We start from the raw sequence: 27747 nt of genomic DNA, 5'->3' as shown, positions 1-27747 counted from the left end.
GTGACGTGCCGAATAGCAAAAAATGCCCTGGTCATGAAGGGGGTAAAATCTTCCACTGCTTATGTGGTAAAGCTACATTCAGGCTGTCAAATTCTTTCCTTTAATATGGTCGTAGCTCCTTTTTGTGCCTCAGGTCATCATGGTCTTGTAGTGGGAAAGTTCCTCTGTCAGCTTCTACTGTATGAGGTGATTGTGATGAGTGCAGTAGAAGTTAGCACCACCCAGTGGCCGGCAGAGGGAGGAGAATGCTCATCTAAAGGGAAGCTGAGGATGCGTTCGGTAACAGAACTCCGGGGTTGCAAACAGCTGTGAGCTGCCGGTGTCGTCTTGTCCGTTTTCTGAGCTCCAGGAATAGAGTGGCCGGAGCTGAGGGGCCGCTCTGGGAGGAGGTGAGAGACGCTCTCTTGTTCCGGCTCTATGTAAAGGACCGTTATATGCAGATAAAAGGTAAGCAGGCTGATTAGGAAGATTCTCAGTGCTGGAGATGTGAGGAGACCTCACATAGCGGGAGGAAGAGGAGGGAAGTGTGTGTCTCCATCCTATGGATGGGATGTCTGCTTGTTTACCAATGGAGCCCGGGATTGGCCGCTTTCTTCGACATGATGAGTGGAAGGGAGCCGGCCATGGTTGTCCTCAGCCATGGTTGTCTATGAGGAGAGGTACTGTCATTGTATTGTAGAGGTGACATTCAGGTAAAGGATGACTGGAGATGGGGGACCTGTGTATGTGAGGTCTTTGAATGGAGCCTTGTACAATATTGATATGTACGATGTCATCACTGATGTCATCACATTCTACAATGGCGCGGTCCACAGAGTTCACCCAGGATCAACGCCCTGACCGGCTCATCTATGGAGGTCGATGGTCTGTTCACATTTTTGCAGCTATAATGCAGTTGTAAGGCTCTCTAAGCACCCATGAAGGTGTGACCGTGCGTGTTTTGGTACGTCATGTTTAGGGTAGACGCATTCATTTTAATGGGCTACCCTAAGTGCAAAAATTGCACAGAGGCGCTAGCAATTTTGGCACGCAATTTCTCATGCATGTTAGCAAGGTGTGATGGAGTGCCCCTAATAATTAGGGCTCATTCAGAGGGGCGATTTAATGACAAATGCATGCACATTCCCCTTGGCGTTTAGGGTTGCCACCTCATACCATTAATTCCGAACACATATTAATTACACAGGTTCTGGGGCTAATTTAATGCAGATAAAGCACTAAGTGAATTTAATTAACACCTCAATTGACCACAGAACCTGCGTAATATGTGTTCGTGTTTAAAGGAATGAGGTGGCAACCCTATTGACATTGCGTGCAGGCAACCCATAGAAGTGGATGCACAGGCAGTGGCTGCATGGACACAATCGCATGTCAAATTTGAATATGTGGGTAGGAACGGTTGAACGGATTGGAACACAGGCACTATGCGTTGGGATCCATGCACCTGCTCCTGGCCACATGTCAAACTTTGTAGTGTGATTGAGTGGTTCTTTTTATGTTTTGAATACAATGAGGAGGAATTATTATTTGTAAGGTTTGTGGTCTAGGTTCACACTTGTGCGGGTCAGGAACACTCTCAAAATCGTTGTCCTGATCTGCAGGCAAGACACGCAGGAGTGCCATTAATTCTTAATGGTAACCCCACGTATTGGGAAATTTGACACGTTTTCTTTCACCAAAAGAAAGCTATATTTGTGTGAAATGATGATAAAAATTGAATTTGGGTACAGTGTTGTCGTGAAATTGCCAGTTAAAGTAGTGAAGTGCTGAATAGCAAAAAATGGCCTGGTTATGAGGGGGGCAAACATGGTGGTTAAAGGAGAAGTCCAGCCAAAGCTGGTTTGGCAGGGCTTCTCCTATGGGTCACAGGAGTGCAATTACAGTAGTTTTGCACTCCTTTGACCGTTTTCATCAGAGAGCGGACCGAAGTCCGACGTCACAGAAATCAGTCCAGGCATCGCCTCATCCCGACAATTGGAGTCTGGATCCGCCAGGTGCCTCGACTGACACCCGTCTCAGCCTCTCAGTGAGCCTCTGAGAGCCTGAGATGGCCACTCCCTGCCCCTCCACAGCTCAGAGCTCCAATGAGCGAGGAGGGAGCGGAGAGCAAGACCTCCTGCTTTCAAGCTCTCTCATCTCCTCCTCCCATGCTCATCTCCAGGATTTCTCCAGAGCCCCTCCCATCCTCTGGAACTCGCTACCTCCATCTATCCGGCTATTCCCTACTCTTGCTACCTTCAGGCGATCCCTGAAAACTCATCTCTTCAGGAAAGCCTGTCACGTCTCCAACTAATCTCCTACCACTTCCACCAGCTCATTCCCCACAGTTACAACCTTTTGTACCACCTGCCCCACCCTATTAGATTGTAAGCTCTTCTGAGCAGGGCCCTCTTAATCCTCTTGTATTTTATTGTATTATAACTGTATTGTCTCCCTTTTATATTGTAAAGCGCTGCGTAAACTGTTGGTGCTATATAAATCCTGAATAATAATAATAATAATAATAAAGAGCTGCTGATTGACAGTCAGCAGCTCTTTTCTCTGGGAGCTATGAGAAAACTGAGCCATCGGAGATGTTCGATTGCTCGGCTCTCAGTGTAGAGGCACAATGCAGCATCAGACCAATGCATACATTGAGGTAAGAATGCTGGAGGAAAAACCCCCAAACCCATACTTCTCTTTTAGATTGAGCCTGAAAGCAAAGTGAAGATTTGGTATGTTAAAGTGAACATAATAAAATGCTAATTATACCCAAGCTGCACCCTGAAAAGTGAACCCCTGTGTCAGTGCCCGCCCCCTCCACTCCTTCTGCTCTCATAACTGTTAAAACTTTATATAAGCCCCTCCTGTGTCCTAATAAAAAGTGCTCCTGTCTGTGCGCTTTATTAAAAAAATACCTCCTTTACCGGATTTCACAGCGGTTCCCCGCAATCGCGTGACCGGCTGGCTCTTTCTGGCTGACATCAGTGGCAGTGGTGTATTTAGGTTTTGTGCTGCCCTTGGCCTGACTAAACTCGTGCACCCCTCTAATTTAAATATGACCCACCCCTTCCTGTCAAGGCCACACCCCAATGTAAAGGAGAACTCTGATATAATAGGGACTGTTGCGGACTCTGGTGTAATAGGGAATTCTGATGTAAGGGGTCTCTGGTAACCACAGCCCTTTCTTTGCAAAAGAATGGCACAAGGGACAATCAGACTGCGGGGCATGGCACAAGGGACGGTCAGAGACTGCGGGGCATGGCACAAGGGACGGTCAGAGACTGCGGGGCATGGCACAAGGGACGGTCAGAGACTGCGGGGCATGGCACAAGGGACGGTCAGAGACTGCGGGGCATGGCACAAGGGACGGTCAGAGACTGCGGGGCATGGCACAAGGGACGGTCAGAGACTGCGGGGCATGGCACAAGGGACGGTCAGAGACTGTGGGCATGGCACAAGGGACGGTCAGAGACTGTGGGCATGGCACAAGGGACGGTCAGAGACTGTGGGCATGGCACAAGGGACGGTCAGAGACTGTGGGCATGGCACAAGGGACGGTCAGAGACTGTGGGCATGGCACAAGGGACGGTCAGAGACTGTGGGCATGGCACAAGGGACGGTCAGAGACTGTGGGCATGGCACAAGGGACGGTCAGAGACTGTGGGCATGGCACAAGGGACGGTCAGAGACTGTGGGCATGGCACAAGGGACGGTCAGAGACTGTGGGCATGGCACAAGGGACGGTCAGAGACTGCGAGCATGGCACAAGGGACGGTCAGAGACTGCAGGCATGGCGCGGAATGAAGAGTGAATGAGGCCAACCAACCTGCAACCATGTGCATTTCACGCAGTTGCAGCACTATGATACTACATTTAAGGGGTTAAAACAGGCATTGCGGAGGAAACTTATTGCCTCTTCACTGCATGTCAAATTCCTCTGAAAAGAGAACCGAGCATGGATTGCTTTTCAGAGGCGTGTCCTTACTGACATTTTGAACGAGCAAGAGTAATGTACATACACACACACATGCTGCCAGCAACACCTGGGCACCGCCATGCTGCTAGCAACACCTGGGCACCGCCATGCTGCCAGCCATACCCTGCTCTGCTATGTCGCCAACAAAACACCCGGGCTCCGCTATGTCGCCAGCAACACTTGGGCACCGCCATGTCGCCAGAAATACCCGGCACCACCATGTTGCCAGCAACACCTGAGCACCATTATCTCACCTGTTAGACCCAGAGACATCTATTTATTATCGAGCAATGGTAGCCTGTATGTACCAGGATACAGAGCAAGCTGTCCCTGCCTGCCACTTCTGTGCTGTGCAGTGTTGTCAGCCTCACCTGGTGCCATGTTTTTGTGCAGACATCTTCCTGACCACTCCTCTCAGCATCTTCCTCTCCTTCAGTAGATCTCCCCCGGCCACCGCACAGCCAGAAACTCCGCCGCCCGCCGACTTGCACAGCATCCTCATCTGCTTGCAGTTGCAGTTGCCTGGACTTCCCGCTCATACAGATCCCTCCACCGCTGCTGTAAGTGTCCTTATGTCGCCTTTGGATTGGTGCAGGACTCCGCTTATTGGCGGAGCGGCTCCTTCTGCCTGCCCCGATGACACTATAATTCGGCAGCGCAGTAGGGGCCTGGGGGGGCTTATTTCGTGTGGGAGGGCACAAAGTGCCACCCTAGGCCTGGGCCTTGTTGGCCTAGGCCAGAATACAGCGTGGGGGAATCTCGGCCCCGCCTACTGCATCTGTCAGCCGGGCAGAGGAGAGAGCCGGCCGGTGACATGATTGCAAGGAACTAGGGATGCACCGATACCATTTTTTATACGAGTACCGATACTTTTTTTTTTTTTTTTTTTATTCGCCGATACCAATTACCGATACCGCAACTGTTTTGTTTTAACTTCAGCTGTCAGCAATGGTACAAATCATTGAAAAATTATTTACAAATTGGATAGACTTTTTTTTTAAATTTAGCGCTTTTTCAATGTGAAAGTGTAAATATCTGTTAGTGAATATTTTTACAAATATATATTAACAAAGCAAACGAAAAAAAAGTTTTAGTTGTTTAACGTTTATAAAATAGACGTGAACAAAAGAAAAAAAGCAGGAAAATAATAATTAAATGGAGAATAGGGAGTTAATTAAGGCTGATTAGAGTAAATTAAGGTTTATTATAGAGGAAAATGTGTTCATCCCTTTGATCTGCAGATGAAGAAACAGAAATATACAAAAAGAAACAATGTTTCTTTTTATTTTAGTGTTTCAGGGCTGAGCAGCAATGTTGGTAATAAACATTGCTGGCTGCTTTTTTTTTTTTTTTTTGACTGGTCCAAATATCGGACTTCTTTTAACACTGGGGAGACTCACTGACGGCTCAAAGAGCCGAGCCTGAAAGTATCAGTTTCAGTACCAATACTTGTGCAAATACTCGGTATCAGCACTGATACCGATACTAGTATCGGTGCAACCCTACAAGGAACCGCTGTGAAATTCGGTAAAGGAGGCATTTTTTAAATAAAACCGACAGGAGCACTTGTTATTAAGACACAGAGGGGCTTATATAAAGTTATATAAGTGGATTAACAACCACTTGCCAACCGCGCTATAGCTGAATGACACGCTCCCCCAGAAGTGTCCGTGATCGCTGGGTCCACGGGACCAAGCGCAACACGGATCCGGGGTAAAGGGCCAATTACAGCGGCCCGTTACCATGTAATCGCTCCATCCAATGATGAATCGATCACTTTGTCAACAAACTGGGATCATGCCCAGTTCATTACAAGAAAAACACACCTAGTGCATAGAGATAATTTAATAAGACATTTTTGTATAAGAGTGGGTACTCCCAAAATGCAACTGACAAGAGGCCATAAACACAGTGCATGGACATGCACAGGACACGAGGTAAAACTAATGCGTTTTCGGGGGCGCACCCCCTTCCTCAGAACCTAGGAGTAGTACAGTTTATTTTGGGGTGTAGTTGCAAGTATGCATATGCCATGTGAGAGACATAGCCTGTTGATATGACTATTTTGTAAATAAAAAGAATTGTGGGGTAAAAATTACAACTTAAAAAAACTCACCATTCCTCTTACTAAATACTTGGAGTGTCTACTTTCCAGAAAGGGGTAATTTTGGGGGTATTTGTACCTTCCTGGCTTGTTGGTGTCTCAAGAAATGAGATAGGCCGTCAGTACATGCCGGTTCACACAGGGACGACCTGCCTAACAAGTCGCACTCCATGCAGTGCAATGGAACCGTTCTAATAGGAGTGACTTAAGTTGCTCCGATTTAAAAAAAAAAAAAAAAAAAAAAAGTTCCTGCGCTACTTTGGGGCGACTTTGGAGCGGCTTGCATTGACTTATATCAAAGAAGTCATTTGCAAGCTGCGCTGAGGTCGCGCTGTGCGGGGCGGCTTCAGAGTCAGAGTCGGACGACTTTGTGTGAACTGGCACTAACAGCCGGTTCACACAGGGGCAACACGCCTACTCCCAGGGGAGGAGAACCAGGAAGTGCAAAGAAGAATAGAAAAATAAAAGGTAATTACGGCGATTTAAATTTTTTTAAACGGCATGTCAGCATCTAGGCAAGGAAGAGAATACATACAGATATTGTTCAAAATTTGGGTGGAACCCCGCTTTAAGGTTGACAGGAAATGTTCCATGTAGCACACTTTTCATACATAAACTTCATAGAGATTTATTTAAGCAAAGCCTGGGAGATTTCCACATTACAGATCCTGTTCTCCGATAGATGCTTTGAATAGCCTGGAGTTGCTTGCTATGACTTCCGAGTGGCAGCTTTATAATGTTGCTAAAGATTTTATTTGTTCAAAACAGAAATTCACCTGTGGATTGCTTGGTAGGTCTTGAAAGTTTTTCCAGGCCCCCCTTTGTTCTTGTAGCAGGCACAGGTTGACATGCGCATATACTTGACTATGCTTATTTGTTATTTCTCTGCTTGGCTTCACTAAGCCAGCAACGTTTCTTGATGCTAAGGCTTCCTGTATACGGGACGTTGTTTAACCTCTCCTGAATGATTTAACTTGACAGCTAGAAAATGACTTCTAAAAACATCCGTTTAGCTGCGTTTACATGCCGCGTTTGCATCTAGAAGTGTAAAAAAATAAATTTTTCTCGAATCGTCTTCCAGGGCAGCATCTGAGAGATAGGCTCCTCCTCCCTGAAACAGGAAACACATTAGTCCACCATTATAAATTTCGCAGTCTTACCTGCGTGCCTCAGTTGTTTGTGTTTCCTCCGGACCCACAGGAGCTGCAAAAGAAACGTTTATTTTACTTCTGTCTCTGCTAGTTGCAGGAGACCCCCTGCCAGCATCCCATCCAGCCCAGCGGGCCTTGGGAGGGCGAGCAGGGGCAGCATATTTGAGCAGTACTGCTCTGCCTGAGATTTCACCTCTATAGAGGGGTCTGCAATCATCCCCCCAAGCTGCAATAATGCACTGACATTTCCCCCATGCCGCTGCTCAAGGGACCTGCCTCAGTTTTTTCACCAGGGAACTCCATGTGCAAACTCTGGCAACATACTCCCAGACATGAAGAGCGTACAGTGGTGTGGGTGCATGGATGCCTTACCCCCTGATTACAGCCGCTGCCGCGCCGGACGGGTAGGTGCCTCACGGCTTATTTTTTGTTCCTCTCCTACCCCCGTGATGTCCGCACCCGCCGCCCGCTTGATAGCCGGTGTTTTCGCTGCGTTCGGCGTCCTCTACACACCGCAGAACAAGCCTCTCCTCATGGAGGCTCAGTGGGGTGTACCAAGATGGCGCTGGAGACACTTCTGGGTTAGCGGCCATTTTCCTGGAGCCTGCTTCCAGGGATACAGAATGGGCTACAGTTACATCACTTCCGGGGGCGGGAATTTTAAAATAAAAAAAAAAAAAAAAAAGGATTTTTAATAATAGCAAATATATCAATATACATGCATACTGCAGCAGAGTCCCCAGAAGGGAGGATACCAATTGCAGCGGCATGTGCAGGTATATCCACCAACCTGCATGGGATCAGCTGGGGGCGGGTCCGGAAATTAAAGTGGAGTTCCACCCACTTTTACAACTCTTCAGCATCCCTCACTAAACTGTGCACTGTAAACGAATTGGATATTTTTTTATTTTTTTTCTCAGCACTTACTGTATATCTGCTGTATTCATTTTTCACTTCCTCCTCCCTGGCCGCGGCCCATCGCATCATTTCCTGTTTGCAATGCCTTCTGGGAAGGGGCTGCAACTTCCTCTGACACTGCCGTTTTGCAATGGAAACCTGACCTGAAACCTGTTACACTGCTTGTGCTGCACTGAGCATGCAGAAATACAGTCTGGCTTCAGATGCCCAGACTTAAGATGGCCACGGCCTGCTGTAAGTTTATAAAATAACAATCTACTGCTATAAACTAACAAAACAGACCTTAGTTTACAGACTAACTTTACTAGAATACATTAAGCTTGTGTATTATAGGGGTATTTTTATTTAAAAAGTATAATTTCGGCCGGAACACCACTTTAAGTAGGAAGCAGTTAAAAAGGCCCCTCTAAGCAGAGGATCCTGGTGGCTGACCATGTCTGACGCTTCTCCACCCTGCCCTGTAGCTCCTGCAAGCCAGAATACTCCAGAGTCACCTCTGTCTTAACCTTACTGTAAAACTGCCTACTTCTAGGCAGCCTTTACCCGCCTACCTCACGGGGACCTTTTTTGCGCTTGATTTCAGGCAAAGACCCCTGAGGAAAGGTAAGTGGAAAGCAACGAAACGTGTGCTTCGTGCAGGCACCGGTTTTCCCCAGAATGGGGGAAAAAACCCCTATATCAAAAATGTATAGACAAAATGGTGGCCAAAGATCGCAAGGGTATCTGAAAGATCTGCTGAGCTCTTTCAAGAAAGTAATACAGAGCACCATGGCGCCTCTACGCTCCGCTATTAAAAAGTTTAGAAGCGCCATCAAGCGTCAGTCAGACCAGTACCCCGTCTACCACCGGATATGTGTTCCTTCAGGTAACAGGGAACAGACAGAACAAGAAGAGGATTCGGATGAATCTGAATCGGAGAATGAACTTTGCTCAGACTCCGATGAGGAAGATGCGGTTTCAGAGGGCAACTTTATTTCTATCAGAGGATACGAATAGCCTTCTAAAAGCCATAGCAGACAGGCTAGGTATTAAAGAACATAAATCCGCAGAACTCACGATACATGACAAGGTGTATAAAGAGCTACAACCCAGGAAGCCTAGAACATTCCCTGTACACCAAACTCTTAAAGATATCTTTAAAAAAAGAGTGGGAAGACCCAGAGAAAAAACTCTTCATGCCAGCCATAGTCAAACGCAGACCTGTTTGCAGAGACAGACACCAAAACCTGGGCTAAATGCCCCAAAGTGGATGCTTCTCTGGCAAAAGTCACAAATAAATCTGACTTGGCCTTTGACGACGCGGGTACCTTAAGCGACCCCATGGAAATCTGGCAATAGCTTCCACCTGCACAGCCTGAACTTTATTAATCTGACTAACTCAGCTTCAAGAACTTCTGGAGAGTGACACACCTAGGGAACATCCTTCCACGGGAGACATTTATGGCGACAATAGACCTACAGGATGCCTACCTACATGTCCCCATAAAGGAGGGTCATCAGAAATTCCTGTGGTTCGCAGTACAAGGGCCAGCAACTACGCTGCACCCACAATACACAGCTCTCCTTTTCGGCATCTCCTCTGCACCAAAAATCTTCTCAAAGATAATGGCAGAAGCGTTAAAAGGTCTAAGACAACAAGGTATTGGCATAATACCATATTTAGACGAGTTACTGTTCTTTGCAAACTCAGCAGAGGCCCTAGAGAACAACCTGTGCACAAGTATGTCCTATCTGCAAAACCGGGGATGGATAATAAATGCAGAAAAGTCACAGATGGCCCCAAGCCAGTGAGTGGTATATTTGGGCTATATACTAGACTCCAGACTAACGAAAACCTTCCTAACGGAAGAAAAGAACGAAAAAAATCACACAGGCAGTAACCTTCCTAATAAGGACCAATGCCATAACAATCAGACAAGGTATGGCTGTACTAGGACTGATGACATCTTCTTCTATTCCAGCTATCACCTGGGCACAGATTCACATGAGACCTCTACAGAACTACATTCTGTCCCAGTGGGATGGCAGCCACTCATCCCTGGACAGGTCCATTCCTGTTCCAACCACAGTCAAACTAACACTACAATGGTGCTCAATCTACTTTGATACATCGAAGGACGCAAGTGGGCCTAATCTGAGCCAATCGGGATCACCACCGATGCCAACGCCCTAAGCTGGGGGGCACACTTGGAGGGCCTCTGCTCACAGGGAAAATGGACCTTCAAATGGTCCCAAGCCTCCTCAAGCATTAGAGAGCTAAAAGCTGTGGGGGAAGCATTAAAAGCGTTTAAACCAGCAATACAGGGGAGAAACGTAAAGTTACAATCGGACAACGTCATGACTGTTTTATACCTAAACAGGCAAGGTGGGACAAAGTCCCGAAGCTTGATGAAGCTGACGGAGAAAATCCTACTATGGGCAGAATCAAACAAAGTCAATATCCGGTATCTATCTAAAAGGAACAGACAATGCGCTGGCAAACTTCCTGAGCCGGAAGATCATAAAACAGACGGAGTGGTCTCTGAACCAAGTGACCTTCGCACAAATCACTCAAAAGTGGGGAGTACCCGAGGTAGATCTATTCACCTCCAAAGCGAATGCAAAATCACCAACATTCTTCTCTCGGGACCTCACAGATGGCAACAGCGAAGTAGACCCCTTCAACCAGAGCTGGGGATGGCAACTATGCTATGCATTCCCTCCAACTGCCACAATACCAAGGGTGATTCAAAAAATAAAGGCAGAGAGAGCAATGGTGATACTAATAGCACCGCACTGGCCACAAAGGGCATGGTTCAGCCACTTGAAAAACCTCAGCATCCAGCCTCAGCTGACACTGACGGACCAGCCAGATCTCCTATCACAGGGCCCAGTCAACCACCCGAACCACAGAATTCTGAAGCTTTTGGCCTGGGTACTGAAGGAGTGAGACTTCAGAACAAAGGATTGTCAGACAGTGGGATCAATACCATCCTAAACAGCAGGAAGCCCGTAACTAGGACGATCTACGAGAAAGTGAGGAAAAAGTTTGTCTCCTGGAACAGAAACAAACCGTATTCCAAAAGAGGACTAATCCCAACAATCCTGGATTTTCTACAAAATGGAGCAGACAAAAATATTTCCCCAAGTATGCTGAAGGTACATGTTGCAGCACTCTCCTCGTTCATGGACACAAGACTATCAGAGGACCCGCTGATAAAGCGATTCCTGATGTCACTCAAAAGAGCTAGACCAGCCAAAATGAATAGAACTCCAACTTGGGACATGCCCACAGTACTTAGAGGATTTCTTTCCCCTCCATTTGAACCGATGGAAGATAGCTCAGACAAAAACCTCACCTTAAAGACTGTACTTCTTGTGGCCCTAATATCAGCCAGAAGAGTGAGAGAAATCCAAGCACTGTCTATAATGGAACCATACTGCCTAATACATTTATACAAAATAATTCTCTCTCCAGACCCGGCCTTTCTACCCAAGGTCCCCTCAACATTCCATAGAACCCAAAATATCATCATACCTTTTGCTTCCAAAAACTATGGATAGCGAAAAAAGAGACACTTACAACAAACTCGGCGTGGAAAACATACTTCGAAAGAACGAAGGATTGGCGAAGAACGACCTCCCTTTTTGTCCTTTATGCAGGAGTCCACAAAGGGAAACAGGCTTCCAAGAATACCATCAGCAGATGGATAAGAATGGCCATGCAGACGACCTATGAGGCACAAAACCTCACTCCGCCAAGCGGGATCAGAGCACACACAACCAGAGCCTGGGCTACCTCGGTCGCAGAGAAAGCAGGGGCAACTCCGGAGCAGATCTGCAGGGCAGCGACATGGTCGAGCTTCAGTGCCTTCGCAAGGCACTACCGCATAGACCAGCTGTCTGACCAAGACCAGGCACTTGGTCGCAATGCGCTCCAGTCTCTATCCCCACCCTAATAAGTATTGCTTGATACATCCTCTCAGATGCTGCCCTGGAAGACGATTCGAGAAAATAGAGATAGGTACCTGGTAACTCTTTTTCTAAGAAGTCTTCCAGGGCAGCACTAGTTCCCACCCTTGAAAAGACAAATACCAGGTACAACAGGGGAGCTTTTAAGATTTACTGAGATTTCCTTCGGTGCTTTAATACAACTGAGGCACGCAGGTAAGACTGTGAAATTTTATAATGGTGGACTAATGTGTTTCCTGTTTCAGGGAGGAGGAGCCTATCTCTCAGATACTGCCCTGGAAGACTTCTTAGAAAAAGAGTTACCAGGTACCTAACTCTTCTTTTTTTTTTTTTTTTTGTTAAAATGAAAAATGTCTATAAACAAAAAGCTGCTAAACGTGAATTACTGCGTTTAGAGGCTTTTACAGGCACTTGGCGTTTCAAATGTCTCTGAACATCCGTCCTGAATGCATTTTTTTTTTGTCTTCCAAAAAATGCTTCTAAACTCAACTGACTAGAAACGAATATAAACGACCCTGTGTGCATGTACTGATAAGATAACATAGAAAAGAGTTCAGGGGCAGCTGAAAAAAATGCCCAACTGCCCCTAAACGTCCGTTTACCAGCAGCAGTGTACATGAGGCCTAAACACACACACTGTTTAATTCACATTCTCCCTTCTCTTTATTTATATGGATAATGGCACTGTATATTTTTTAAATTAACCACTTCCCACAAAACAACGTACCTGTATGTCATTTTGAGGAAGTCTTTGTACCGGGGTGATGCCTGCAGATGCAGGCTTCACCCCCCTGTACTGTTTTTTAGAGCTAGCAGTTGACTTTCTGGTGATGACAACCGATGCGGCTCAGCAGCCGCTTGGCCGTTATCACAAGGAGCGGGAACCCGTCTCACCGGGAGACCCGAGCGACCTGCCGACACATCCGCCGGCTGGCCGGAGTCTCGAACTAAGCCAGAATCATCACAATATCACTTCCGGTTTACTCAGCAGCCAACAACGCAGACCAACACTGGCCTCCACTGTGCAGTTTGTTTTGCACAGAGTCAATCCTCAACTTCTGGGGTCCCCCGATGGCACTGATAGCTCCTCCCCGCATCGTATAACCCCCTAAGAGAAGTCTAGTATTCGGCATCCACCCCCCTGCTGTCGTGTCATTGGATTTGATCGACAGCAGCGGGAGCCAATGGCTGCGCTGCTATCAATCCAATCAAGAGCCGGGACCCTGGGCAGAGAGGAAGAGCGCGTTTGTGGCGGGGGAATACAGGGCTCAAGTGAGTAAAACGGGGCTGGGGGGCCGGGCCGTTCAGGAGACAGAAGTTTTTTCACCTTAATGCATAGAATGCATTAACCACTTGCCGACCGCCTAACGTATATATACGTCGGCAGAATGGCACGGGCAGGCAGAATCACGTACCTGTACGTGATCTGCCTCCCGCGGGCGGGGGGTCCGATCGGACCCCCCCCCCCCGGTGCCAGCGGCGGTCGGCATTTGACTGGGAGCGTCGGGAGGCGAGGGGGAGACAATCCGATCGTGGCCCCCCCCTTGCGATCGCTCCCAGCCAATCGGAATCCTCCCCTGCCTGTGTGTAGTTTCACACAGGCAGAGGATGTGATGTCATCTCTCCTCGGCTTGGCAGTTTCCGTCCCAGCGCCGAGGAGAGAAGACATGTAAGTGCACAACACACACACACAGTAGAACATGCCAGGCATACTTTACACCCCCGATCCCCCCCCCGATCGCCCCCCGTTCCCCCCCAAACACCCCCCCCCCGTCACAAACTGACAGCAAGCAGTATTTTTTTTTTTTTTTCTGATTACTGCATGGTGTCAGTTTGTGACAGTTACAGTGTTAGGGCAGTGAGTATTACCCCCCTGTAGGTCTAGGATACCCCCCTAACCCCCCCCCTAATAAAGTTTTAACCCCTTGATCACCCCCTGTCACCAGTGTCACTAAGCGATCATTTTTCTGATCGCTGTATTAGTGTCGCTGGTGACGCTAGTTAGGAACGTAAATATTTAGGTTCGCCGTCAGCGTTTTATAGTGACAGGGACCCCCATATACTATCTAATAAATGTTTTAACCCCTTGATTGCCCCCTAGTTAACCCTTTCACCACTGATCACCGTATAACCGTTACGGGTGATGCTGGTTAGTTCGTTTATTTTTTCTAGTGTCAGGGGACCCGCCGTTTATTACCGAATAAAGGTTTAACCCCTGATCGCCCGGCGGTTATATGCGTCGCCCCAGGCAGCGTCAGATTAGCGCCAGTACCGCTAACACCCACGCACGCAGCATACGCCTCCCTTAGTGGTATAGTATCTGTACGGATCAATATCTGATCCGATCAGATCTATACTAGCGTCCCCAGCAGTTTAGGGTTCCCAAAAACGCAGTGTTAGCGGGATCAGCCCAGATACCCGCTAGCACCTGCGTTCTTCCCCTCCGCCCGGCCCAGCCCAAGTGCAGTATCGATTGATCACTGTCACTTACAAAACACTAAACGCATAACTGCAGCGTTCACAGAGTCAGGCCTGATCCCTGCGATCGCTAACAGTTTTCTTGGTAGCGTTTTGGTGAACTGGCAAGCACCAGCCCCAGGCAGCGTCAGGTTAGCGCCAGTACCGCTAACACCCACGCACGCACCGTACACCTCCCTTAGTGGTATAGTATCTGATCGGATCAATATCTGATCTGATCAGATCTATACTAGCGTCCCCAGCAGTTTAGGGTTCCCACAAACGCAGTGTTAGCGGGATCAGCCCAGATACCTGCTAGCACCTACGTTTTGCCCCTCCGCCCGGCCCAGCCCAGCCCACCCAAGTGCAGTATCGATCGATCACTGTCACTTAAAAAACACTAAACGCATAACTGCAGCGTTCTCAGAGTCAGGCCTGATCCCTGCGATCGCTAACAGTTTTTTTGGTAGCGTTTTGGTGAACTGGCAAGCAACAGCAGCCTAGTACACCCCGGTCGTAGTCAAACCAGCACTGCAGTAACACTTGGTGACGTGGCGAGTCCCATAAGTGCAGTTCAAGCTGGTCAGGTGGCAAGCACAAGTAGTGTCCCGCTGCCACCAAGAAGACAAACACAGGCCCGTCGTGTCCATAGTGCCCTTCCTGCTGCATTCGCCAATCCTAATTGGGAACCCACCGCTTCTGCAGCGCCCGTACTTCCCCCATTCACATCCCCAACCAAATGCAGTCGGCTGCATGAGAGGCATTTTCTTTATGTCCTCCCGAGTACCCCTACCCAGCGAACCCCCCCAAAAAAGATGTTGTGTCTGCAGCAAGCGCGGATATAGGCGTGACACCCGCTATTATTGTCCCTCCTGTCCTGACAATCCTGGTCTTTGCATTGGTGAATGTTTTGAACGCTACCATTCACTAGTTGAGTATTAGCGTAGGGTACAGCATTGCACAGACTAGGCACACTTTCACAGGGTCTCCCAAGATGCCATCGCATTTTGAGAGACCCGAACCTGGAACCGGTTACAGTTATAAAAGTTAGTTACAAAAAAAAGTGTAAAAAAAAAAAAAAAAAAACACAAACAAAAATATAAAAAAAAAAAAAATAGTTGTCGTTTTATTGTTCTCTCTCTCTCTCTATTCTCTCTCTATTGTTCTGCTCTTTTTTACTGTATTCTATTCTGCAATGTTTTATTGTTGTTATGTTTTATCATGCTTGCTTTTCAGATATGCAATTTTTTATACCTTACCGTTTACTGTGCTTTATTTTTAACCATTTTTTTGTCTTCAGGTACGCCATTCACGACTTTGAGTGGTTATACCAGAATGATGCCTGCAGGTTTAGGTATCATCTTGGTATCATTCTTTTCAGCCAGCGATTGGCTTTCATGTAAAAGCAATCCTAGCAGCTAATTAGCCTCTAGACTGCTTTTACAAGCAGTGGGAGGGATTGCCCCCCCCCCCCCCCAACGTCTTCCGTGTTTTTCTCTGGCTCTCCTGTCTCAACAGGGAACCTGAGAATGCAGCCGGTGATTCAGCCAGCTGACCATAGAGCTGATCAGAGACCAGAGTGGCTCCAAACATCTCTATGGCCTAAGAAACCGGAAGCTACGAGCATTTTATGACTTAGATTTAGCCGGATGTAAACAGCGCCATTGGGAAATTGGGAAAGCATTTTATCACACCGATCTTGGTGTGGTCAGATGCTTTGAGGGCAGAGGAGAAATCTAGGGTCTAATAGACCCCAATTTTTGCAAAAAAGAGTACCTGTCACTACCTATTGCTATGATAGGGGATATTTACATTCCCTGAGATAACAATAAAAATGATTTAAAAAAAAAAAAATGAAAGGAACAGTTTAAAAATAAGATAAAAAAATAATAACAATAAAGAAAGAAGAAAAAAAAAAAAAAAAAAAGCACCCCTGTCCCCCCTGCTCTCGCGCTAAGGCGAACGCAAGCGTCGGTCTGGCGTCAAATGTAAACAGCAATTGCACCATGCATGTGAGGTATCACCGCGAACGTCAGATCGAGGGCAGTAATTTTAGCAGTAGACCTCCTCTGTAAATCTAAAGTGGTAACCTTTAAAGGCTTTTAAAAATGTATTTAGTTTGTCGCCACTGCACGTTTGTGCGCAATTTTAAAGCATGTCATGTTTGGTATCCATGTACTCGGCCTAAGATCATCTTTTTTATTTCATCAAACATTTGGGCAATATAGTGTGTTTTAGTGCATTAAAATTTAAAAAAGTGTGTTTTTTCCCCAAAAAATGCGTTTGAAAAATCGCTGCGCAAATACTGTGTGAAAAAAAAAAATGAAACACCCACCATTTTAATCTGTAGGGCATTTGCTTTAAAAAAATATATAATGTTTGGGGGTTCAAAGTAATTTTCTTGCAAAAAAAAATTATTTTTTTATGTAATCAAAAAGTGTCAGAAAGGGCTTTGTCTTCAAGTGGTTAGAAGAGTGGGTGATGTGTGACATAAGCTTCTAGATGTTGTGCATAAAATGCCAGGACAGTTCAAAACCCCCCCCAAATGACCCCATTTTGGAAAGTAGACACCCCAAGCTATTTGCTGAGAGGCATGTCGAGTCCATGGAATATTTTATATTGTGACACAAGTTGCGGGAAAAAGACAATTTTTTATTTTTTTTATTTTTTTTTGCGCAAAGTTGTCACTAAATGATATATTGCTCAAACATGCCATGGGAATATGTGAAATTACACCCCAAAATACATTCTGTTGCTTCTCCTGGGTATGGGGATACCACATGTGTGAGACTTTTTGGGAGCCTAGCCGCGTACGGGACCCCGAAAACCAAGCACCGCCTTCAGGCTTTCTAAGGCCGTAAATTTTTGATTTCACTCTTCACTGCCTATCACAGTCTCGGAGGCCATGGAATGCCCAGGTGGCAAAAAACCCCCCCAAATGACCCCATTTTGGAAAGTAGACACCCCAAGCTATTTGATGAGAGGTATAGTGAGTATTTTGCAGACCTCACTTTTTGTCACAAAGTTTTGAAAATTGAAAAAAGAAAAAAAAAATTTTTTTTTCTCGTCTTTCTTTATTTTCAAAAACAAATGAGAGCTGCAAAATACTCACCATGCCTCTCAGCAAATAGCTTGGGGTGTCTACTTTCCAAAATGGGGTCATTTGGGGGGGGTTTGTGCCACCTGGGCATTCCATGGCCTCCGAAACTGTGATAGGTAGTGAGGAGTAAAATCAAAAATGTACGCCCTTAGAAATCCTGAAGACAGTGATTGGTTTTTGGGGCCCCGTACGCGGCTAGGCTCCCAAAAAGTCCCACACATGTGGTATCCCCGTACTCAGGAGAAGCAGCTAAATGTATTTTGGGGTGCAATTCCACATATGCCCATGGCCTGTGTGAGCAATATATCATTTAGTGACAACTTTGTGCAAAAAAAAAAAAAAAATTTGTCACTTTCCCGCAACTTGTGTCAAAATATAAAACATTCCATGGACTCAACATGCCTCAAAGCAAATAGCTTGGGGTGTCTACTTTCCAAAATGGGGTCATTTGGGGGGGGGGTTTTATGCCATCTGGGCATTTTATGGCCTTCAAAACTGTGATAGGTAGTGAGGAGTAAAATCAAAAATGTACGCCCTTAGAAATCCTGAAGGCAGTGATTGGTTTTCGGGCCCCGTACGCGGCTAGGCTCCCAAAAAGTCCCACACATGTGGTATCCCCATACTCAGGAGAAGCAGCTAAATGTATTTTGGGGTTCAATTCCACATATGCCCATGGCCTGTGTGAGCAATATATCATTTAGTGACAACTTTTTGTAATTTTTTTTTTTTTTTTTTGTCATTATTCAATCACTTGGGACAAAAAAAATGAATATTCAATGGGCTCAACATGCCTCTCAGCAAATTCCTTGGGGTGTCTACTTTCCAAAATGGGGTCATTTGTGGGGGTTTTGTACTGCCCTGCCATTTTAGCACCTCAAGAAACGACATAGGCAGTCATAAATTAAAGGCTGTGTAAATTCCAGAAAATGTACCCTAGTTTGTAGGCGCTATAACTTTTGCGCAAACCAATAAATATACACTTATTGACATTTTTTCTACCAAAGACATGTGGCCGAATACATTTTGGCCTAAATGTATGACTAAAATTGAGTTTATTGGATTTTTTTTAGAACAAAAAGTAGAAAATATCATTTTTTTTCAAAATTTTTGGTCTTTTTCCGTGTATAGTGCAAAAAATAAAAACGGCAGAGGTGATCAAATACCATCAAAAGAAAGCTCTAAATTTCGTTTGGGTACAGCATTGCATGACCGCGCAATTAGCAGTTAAAGCGACGCAGTGCCGAATTGTAAAAAGTGCTCTGGTCAGGAAGGGGGTAAAACCTTCCGGGGCTGAAGTGGTTAAGGTGAAAAAAACATGAGGGGTTTACAACCCATGTAATATACTATATCAGCACAAACCCATATACCAACAAGAATTCTTGAAAGAAACATAATGATGTCCTTGTTAGACAACAAATAGTACTAGTAGACTTGGTATGGGTCTACTAGTGCAGTGGCTCGGCTCTACATGTTACGCGTGTGGACGCTGCTTTAGGCATATATTCTATTAGAATGGAGAGACAACAATAGTGAACAAACAATCTTTAAAAACCTATAACTGATATGCATCAATATATAACAGATATTGATATGACTCATACTGGCTGTTTGGCAGACACACATAAAAAACATTTGTGTGGTCTGCCAAACAGCCAGTATGAGTTATTTCAATATCTGGAATGCATATCATAGTTTACATAGTTGGTGAGGTTGAAAAAAGACACAAGTCCAACCTATGTGTGTCTTTTTATGTCAGTATTGCATTGTATATCCCTGTATACTATGGTTGTTCAGGTGCTTATCTAATAGTTGTTTAAAACTATTGATGCTCCCTGCTGAGACCACCGCCTGTGAAAGGGAATGCCACATCCTTGCTGCTCTTACAGTAAAGAACCCTCTACGCAGTTTAAGGTTAAACCGCTTCTCTTCTAATTTTAGTGAATGGCCGTGTGTCGTTTAAAATCCCCTTTCACGGAAGAGTTTTATCCCTATTGTGGGGTCACCAGTACGGTATTTGTACATTGAAATCATATCCCCTCTCAAGCGTCTCTTCTCCAGAGAGAATAAGTTCAATGCTCGTAACCTTTCCTCATAACTAATATCCTCCAGTCCCTTTATTAGCTTTGTTGCCCTTCTCTGGACTCTCTCCAGTTCCAGCACATCTTTCCTGAGGACTGGTGCCCAGAATTGGACAGCATACTCCAGGTACGGCTGGACCAGAGTCTTGTAGAGTGGTTCTTGTTTTATCTCTGGAGTTATCCCCTTTTTAATGCATGCCAATATTCTGTTTGCTTTGCTTGCAGCAGGTTTGCATTGCATGCCGATGCTGAGCCTATCGTCATGTAAAGCCAAAACGATGCACATTTCTGATCTACCCATACCAAGTCCACTAGTACTATTTGTTGTCTCACAAGGACATCATTATGTTTCTTTCAAGAATTATTGATGGTATATGGGTTTGTGCTGATATAGTATATCAGGCCATTTTATACTTTGCAAAGCCTTTTAATTATCACTGTTTGTTTGTTTTCTGTAACCAATTGTTGATAAAATTGATTATTTTTTTAAATAACTTGCATCTCAGTGCCTATAAAGTCCAGTACCAATCTTTCAATATTTAAAAATGTATGGGATGGCACCTGTGTATTCTTCTTGGTATCCACAGTACTACTCTGTGGTGATACCTTGCCATTTCAAATGTCAGAAATAGGCTTAAGTTGTCAAAGTACTTAGTTTTTTTTTTTTGTTTTTTTTGTTTTTTATATATATATAATCGATCTACAGCTGTCATGTGACGCACTCTTTCCCAGCCCATCTGCAGGGAAACCTCAGTGTGCGTGAGGGGGGGCCCTCTAGTCCTCTCTTGCCAGTCATATGTTAACCACTTGCCGCCCGCCATATAGCAAAATGACGGTGGCAAAGTGGTTCTGTTATCCTGACCGGACGTCATATGACGTGTTTAGCAAAAAATAAAAACCGCAGAGGTGATCAAATACCACCAAAAGAAAGCTCTATTTGTGGGAACAAAATTACAAATTTTGTTTGGGTACAGTGTAGCATGACCGCGCAATTGTCATTTAAACAGCGACAGTGTTGAAAGCTGAAAATTGGCTTGGGCAGGAAGGGGGGAAAGTGCCCTGTATTGAAGTTGTTAAAACAAACTAATATCAATTAGTTTTAAATCATCATACAAATATGTATTTGAACTCAAATCCTTTATTGTTTTTGCGCAAAAATTATGTGGAATATCTAGGGGGAGGTTCTGCCAATCACAGCCTGTTTCACGCTCCTCTGCCTGTGTCTATTGTTTTGTATGTGCTTAGAATTACAGGGAGGTTACACCTCCCTCAAGCAACATGTAATATCCTGCCCCATTGTGTATAGCTGTTTAGTAGGCATGGAGGAGGGAGTAGGCTCTCATTTATCCAGGCTGTATACGCCCACATGTATGACTCTCTCGTCACATGGACTTCACAGATAAGAAAACAGAGGAAATAAACTGCTTAGAAGGAACTGAAAATGGAGTATGCTCAGTATATGTGGCAACAGCTGGTCTTCACAATCTCAGGCTGCAGTGGGGGACACAGAAAAGGAGGGAGGGACAGTGAACAGCAGGATCAACCAGTTATTTTGCAGAATACAGAAAACGAATAAGTGTGTAAACTGTTGTTTCTGCTAACAGAAGCTAGAATCTACTGTAAATACATATGTTGCTACCTCTTGGATTCACGGAAAAGTCAGTGTAAAGACTCGTTCACACCTGCGCCTGTGTGTGATTTGTGTATAAAGCATGTCTGCTGGTATGTGCTGTACACCTGCATTGCAACACGTTGCAGTGTTTGCATTTTTTTTTTTTTTTTCAAACTTTACTGTCAGTTGACAACGGTTCATTCAGCTCTTTGCACAACAGCATGTTGTGATGCTCTGCCATGCATTGTAATACAATGGTCACAAAGAAAGCAATTGTTTTCTGTGTCTCTTTGCAACAAACCTGCATTTAATTTGTGCAGCTCAATAGATCTTGCGTGATCAAGCCCAAAGAGTTAGGCCTCATTCATATGTACTCAGAGGCTCATAGTCCATGAATAGGCTGTGTAGTTATGCAGCTTGAGTCACCAGGTGCTGCGTGCAGGCAGACAGTGTAAGTGTCTAGGGAAGTGGCCGCAGCATGGAACACAGCTGCTTGCCCCAGTTTGACAGATATGCAGGTGAACGTCCCAAATGCAGACAGAGTTTATTTGGGGCTGCTTACCCACACCCACATGCTTGTCAAATTGGGACAAGCAGCTGTGTTTATGACACAGCCGTTGCACCCTCATACACTTACATTGTCTGTCTGCATGCAGCACCAGGTGGTTTAAGCCATATAAACACAAGGCTTATTCACGGACTACAGGGCTCAGCACCCTTTTGGAACAGGCCTTAAGGGGTCCAATTAACGTGTCCCTGAGGTAAAGAGACTTGTTCCATTTTGGGCAACATAACAGAGTATATTACCAGCCCACTTACACCTGCCATTCCTCTGGTATAAGCTTAACTACGATGGTGTTAGAGATTCTACAGGGTGGACAATGTTGTCCTTATGAGGTTAAAGGCATTTGGCCACTTAGGCATGAACACTGCATCCTGGGAAGCTTGTCACATTTTCTCCATACCTGTATGTATTAGTGACAGATGGGACCATTTCCCCAATAGTTGGCCATAGGTTATCCATTACATGACATTTGGTAAAATGATGCACAACCTTTTGTTTCGTGTCCATGCCCTAATATTTGTAGCAGGTTACTTTGAAAGAGTCATAGGTTTAGTCTAAACTCATTAGGACTTCTTAGAAATTGTTGTGTAATCCACACTAGCTACGTGATTCTTGTTTGTCCTTTGACCTTTAGACTTTCATTCCAGAAATACTTTGGAACACATATTGGTTATCCATTCTGTAAACAGTAATGTTTCTAAGTAAATCATTTCCATTTATATGGAATGTTAAATATTCCCTATTACTAAAAAAAAAAAAAAAAAAAAAAATGGTTTCCTGATTTGTACAGAATGATAGTTTTGTTCAAACACAGTGGGCTATTTTTTTGAAAGTTTTATAAAAATGTTTGCATGGCTCATTGCAGACCCCAACTGTCATTTTCTGACAAAGGCTAGAAAATAGAGTGCAGGGTTTTGGGTTCATTCAGTGGCCCAGAATATTATTTTTACAAACCCCTTGATAATCAAGTAATACCAACATAGCATGTAATCTGCACAGTTAACTCCCCTACATTTTAGCTCTACCACCCCATATAATGGTTCTTTCCCCTAAAGTGATTGTAAACCTCTGACATGAAATATGAACAAAGCATATCCTTCTATAGTGTGAGCTTGTTTCCATTCAAAGCCCTAAGACTGCTTTTGCACTGAAAGCACCGGCCGTTAACGCTCATTTTAACAGTGCTTTATCGTTGTTTAAGCAGCCCTTTTCAGCCGCTAGCGGGTGCTTTTAACCCCAGTGCTTTTTTTTTTTTTTTTTCTTCTCTACATCAAACTCATGGACAGTAGGTTACATGGATTTCAATGTCAAAGTTCATACCATTGCAGTGCGTTCCAGTACAGTCAACAAAAGTAGAACATGCTGCAATTTTTTCCTGCAAGGAACTGCACTGAAACGCATTAAAAATGCATCATAAACTCACCAGAATGCGTAAAAAAGTGCAAGCAGAAACGCATCAGTGGTGTGAACTGGCCCCAAGGTAAAATAAAAATCTGGGTGCAGCTCCCCAACCCCCCCCACTATACTTACCTGAGCCTGATCGTGAGCCAGCGCTGTGCATGAGAGCAGCACTTATCTGCTCTCTGCCTCCTCACAGGGCAGATTGATAGCAGTGGGAGCCATTGGCACGAATGCCCTAATAGCAAGCGGCTTGGTATGGAGGCACCCTAGGAAGCGAAGGATCTGAGAGCGCCAGCGGGGGACCCCAGAAGAGGAGGCCCAGGGCTGCTATGCGCAAAACCATTGCACAGAGCAGGCAAGTATAACATTTTTTATTTATTTTTTAATTAAAACAGCCTTTATAATCACTTTAAGGCCTCTTACTCACAGGGCTGTCCAGCTGTAATGCATCTCTCTGTGTTTTAGGCAGCATGTCAGTCTATGGGAGGCTGCTGGGGGGACAGGACTAAATGCTGTACCAAGTGGTACCATTGTTTAGGGCCCTGTGCATTCATGGCTAATGGTCCTGAATGCAGCAGGTCTTATTACTACAAGTGGTTAGATTTGCTGAACTACTAGTGAATATTGTGTTGTGTGTGTATATAGGCAGTATTAGTAGATTAGTAAGAATAAAATTGTGAGGGGTAAAAATTGTGAACCATTTGTAAATTCTGGATTCCTGTCCAATGGCCCCCAAAATGTAGTCTGATCATCCAAACCATAACAGACTACTATAAAAAAGCTATGTTTTGTATTGCCATGCCAACACTGGACAATCATGCTTTTGGTGAAAAACACATGGACCTCTACATACTACACATAATGGTTTAAATTGTAAAATGTTTCAATGTTCAGTAATGTTAACCGATACAACTGTTATTTAAAGAGTTGTCTTTATGATCGTCTAATAATAAATTGCATTTCATTAGCAATTTATGCTGAAACCCAGGAAATGTCAAAGGATTCACAAACTTTTTCTAACAAGCGTAGATGATTAATATACAGAATTTTATTAGGTTTATTATTGCTCAACATGCGCGTTTAATGACTTGGTGGCCGTCACTTAACTGTTTCCTTTGTAATTTTTTGTGCCATTCTACTTAGGAGCACTTAAATGTATCTGAGTATTAATGTCTGAAAGAAGTGGTTGTGCAGATGAGTGAGTTTATTATCTGGGTGGACTGAACTGGAGCCCAAAGCATTTATTTACGTAAAAAAAAAAATGCAAGCTGAGCACTGATCCCTGTTGTACGGGTACATGCTGAGCACTAACAATCAAGGGTGCACACTGACCACCATTGTGAGGGTGCATGATTTTTTTTTTTTGTCTTTTGTGTTTTCTTTTTTCCTTATTGTATTTTACTGTTTAAATGATAAAATGTTTCTCAATTGATGTTAATGCTATTTGCATTAGTCGATTTGTTGTTTTTTATTTTTTTATTAAATTCAGCCAAAACTGAAGGTTAACAGATTCACTCATTGCTAGTGCTTATACAGCATTCAGCAATCTCTCTTCATTGGACTGAAATATGTGTTTTTTTTAACATAAAAGAGCCAGGGTCACCTTGCCAATTCAGGACAAAGTGACAGTATCTGTGTCGCTAGCAGTTGGTTGCTTGACCTGAGCAGTGTCACGGGGGAGGAGGTTTCATATTCCTCCATACCTGGAAGTTGCATATTGTAGATAGCTGCTGAGGAAGGAGCGGTGATATTTGAATTGAACTTGACAGTGTTGAAATTGCTTTACATGAATTGTTTCATTGCATCCTTCTCAATAACAATAATGTGGATATATTAACAAATATTTAAAAGAGAAGTATGGAAATTTTTTATTTTCCATATTTATACTTGCCTAGGTGGCTGCAGAATCAGATCAATGCTGCATCTGCCCCCCCTGCAGCCTCTGTGCTGAGAACTGAGCCACCGAACATTGCCAATGGCTCGGTTCTCTCACCTCCCAGAGCGGAGAGATGCTGCCTGTCAGCATCTCTCCTGCTCTGCTCCTCCATGCTCATTGGAGCGCTGAGCTGTGGAGGGGCGGGGAGCGGCCATCTCAGTGGCTCGCTGAGAGGCTAAGACTGCCATCAGTCCAGGCAGCTGGCGGATCCAGACTTCCTAAGTCGGGATGAAGCGCGGCCTCGATTAATTCCAGTGACGTCAGCGGAGAGCGGACTTCAGACTGCTCTCTGCTGAAAACGGGTCACAGGAGTGCAAAACGGATTGCACTCCTGTGACCCATAGGAGAAACCCAGCCTAAAAAGCTCAGGCTGGACTTCTCCTTTTAAACAGTATTATATTTATAGGAAAGATCCAGCAAGGAAGACCACTACACTTGTAGATTTATGCGAACCGTGTTACAAGTCACATGGGGTTAAGAAAGGGCCAGATCCAGTTTGTTGAGCTGTTAATAAAACTACAACCTTTCTGAAGGATGTTTGATCTTGTGGTACTGGTGGATGAATGTGATTTAAAATACACTGTGTGCACAATTATTAGGCAAGTGAGTATTTTGACCAAATCATAATTTTTATGCATATTGTCCAACTCCAAGCTGTATAAACGTGAATGCTTATTGCATTTAAGTATGGTAGCCTGAAACCTGACCAACACTTAACAAGACACACAGACTGGGCCAAGAAATATCTGAAGACAGATTTTTCAAAGGTTTTATGAACTGATGAGTTTAGAGTAACTCTTGATGGACAAGATGGAGGGGCCTGTGGCTGGATCACTAATGGGCACAGAGCTCTGCTTTGACTCAGGCGCCAGCAATGTGGAGGTGGGGTACTGGTATGGGCTTATTAAAGATTAGCTAGTTTGGACCTTTTTTGAGCTCAAGCTTTGGACTCAAAATCAACTCCCAAACCTAATGCCAGTCTTTAGAAGACACTTTCTTCAAGCAATGGTACAGGAAAAAGTCTGCATCTTTCAAGAAGACCATGGTATTTATGCAGGACAATACTCCATCACATGCATTGAAGTACCGTATCTGTCGGCGTATAACACGCACCTTCATTTTAAGAGGGAAGATTCAGGAAAAAAAAGTATGTTTTAAATAAAGAACTTTGAAGCAAAATAAGCCTCACCAGTGCCCATCAATGCACGCTGCTCAGTGCCCATCAATGCACGCTGCTCAGTGCCCATCCATGCACGCTGCTCAGTGCCCATCCATGCACGCTGCTCAGTGCCCATCCATGCACGCTGCTCAGTGCCCATCCATGCACGCTGCTCAGTGCCCATCCATGCACGCTGCTCAGTGCCCATCCATGCACGCTGCTCAGTGCCCATCCATGCACGCTGCTCAGTGCCCATCCATGCACGCTGCTCAGTGCCCATCTGCAGCCTCATCATTGCCCAACTGCAGCCTCATCATTGCCCAACTGCAGCCTCATCATTGCCCAACTGCAGCCTCATCATTGCCCAACTGCAGCCTCATCATTGCCCAACTGCAGCCTCATCATTGCCCAACTGCAGCCTCATCATTGCCCAACTGCAGCCTCATCATTACCCATCAATGCACCCTGCTCAGTGCCAATATTCAGCCTCATCATTGCCTATCAATGCACCCTGCTCAGTGCCCATCTGCAGTCTCTAAATTGCCCAATAATGCAGACTGTTCACTGCCCATCTGCAGCCTCGCCAGTGTTGGATTGCACAGAGCCGCAATCTCCTGTGTACTCGGTGCTCAGGCACTCAGTCCCACCTCCTGGCCTTGCTTATATGATGGACAGAACAGTGGCCCAATGCGGGGCCAGGAGGCGTGGCTGTGCCTGACTGAGAGCCGGGTACACAGGAGATCGTGGCTCTGTGTAATCCAGCAGCGCTCGCTTCTCCTCTTCCCTCAGACAGCAGGAATCGGCGTATAAAACGCACACACGCGATTTTCCCCCTGATTTTCAGGGGGAGAAAGTGCGTGTTATATGTTGATAAATACGATACTTCACTGCCTGGCTAGCCAGTAAAGGCCTTAGATGAAAGAAGAATGACCTAAACCCTATTGAGAACTTGTGGGCCCTTCTTAAATGGGAGATTTACAGTGAAGGAAAACCGTACCCCTCTCAAGTGTCTGGGAGGCAGTGGTTGCTGCTGCACAAAAAGTTGATTGTCAACAGATCAAGAAACTGACAGACTCCATGAATGGAAGGCTTATGACTGTTATTAAAAAGAAGGGTCTGTATATTGGTCACTAAATGTTTTAATTTTTTTTAAGTGGCAGAAATGTTTATTTATAAATTGCGATACAAGTCATATTTTAATTGAATGTTATTAAAAATTACCTTTCTTTTTCAGTCTGAAGGCGCTGTAATTTTCTATAAATGCAATGCAATGTGGCTACATTGAGAATGTGTACTAACCACTCCCCAGAAACATTTCCTGCTTGTGTGGTTGGCTCACCAACTTTCCCAGAAGTCT

General features: G+C 45.0%; 1 protein-coding gene across 3 annotated transcripts in view; it reads left to right on the top strand.

The window, feature by feature from the left end:
- Positions 1-236: 236 nt before the first annotated feature.
- Positions 237-27747, top strand: part of ABAT (4-aminobutyrate aminotransferase) — a 585676-nt gene continuing 558165 nt past the window's right edge. Inside the window, exon 1 of one of the 3 annotated variants that reach the window (XM_073632986.1) lies at positions 237-389. The gene's annotated coding sequence lies outside the window, so the exon portion shown is untranslated. Of the gene's footprint in view, positions 448-516; positions 660-27747 lie in introns of those variants that run through there. The other 2 variants (XM_073632985.1, XM_073632987.1) reach the window with 2 other exon arrangements.

Source organism: Aquarana catesbeiana, linkage group LG06, assembly GCF_042186555.1.
Source record: "Aquarana catesbeiana isolate 2022-GZ linkage group LG06, ASM4218655v1, whole genome shotgun sequence".
Lineage (NCBI taxonomy): Eukaryota > Metazoa > Chordata > Amphibia > Anura > Ranidae > Aquarana > Aquarana catesbeiana.
The sequence above is the reverse complement of the archived record's forward strand: the minus strand, read 5'-3'. Positions and strand labels throughout refer to the sequence as shown.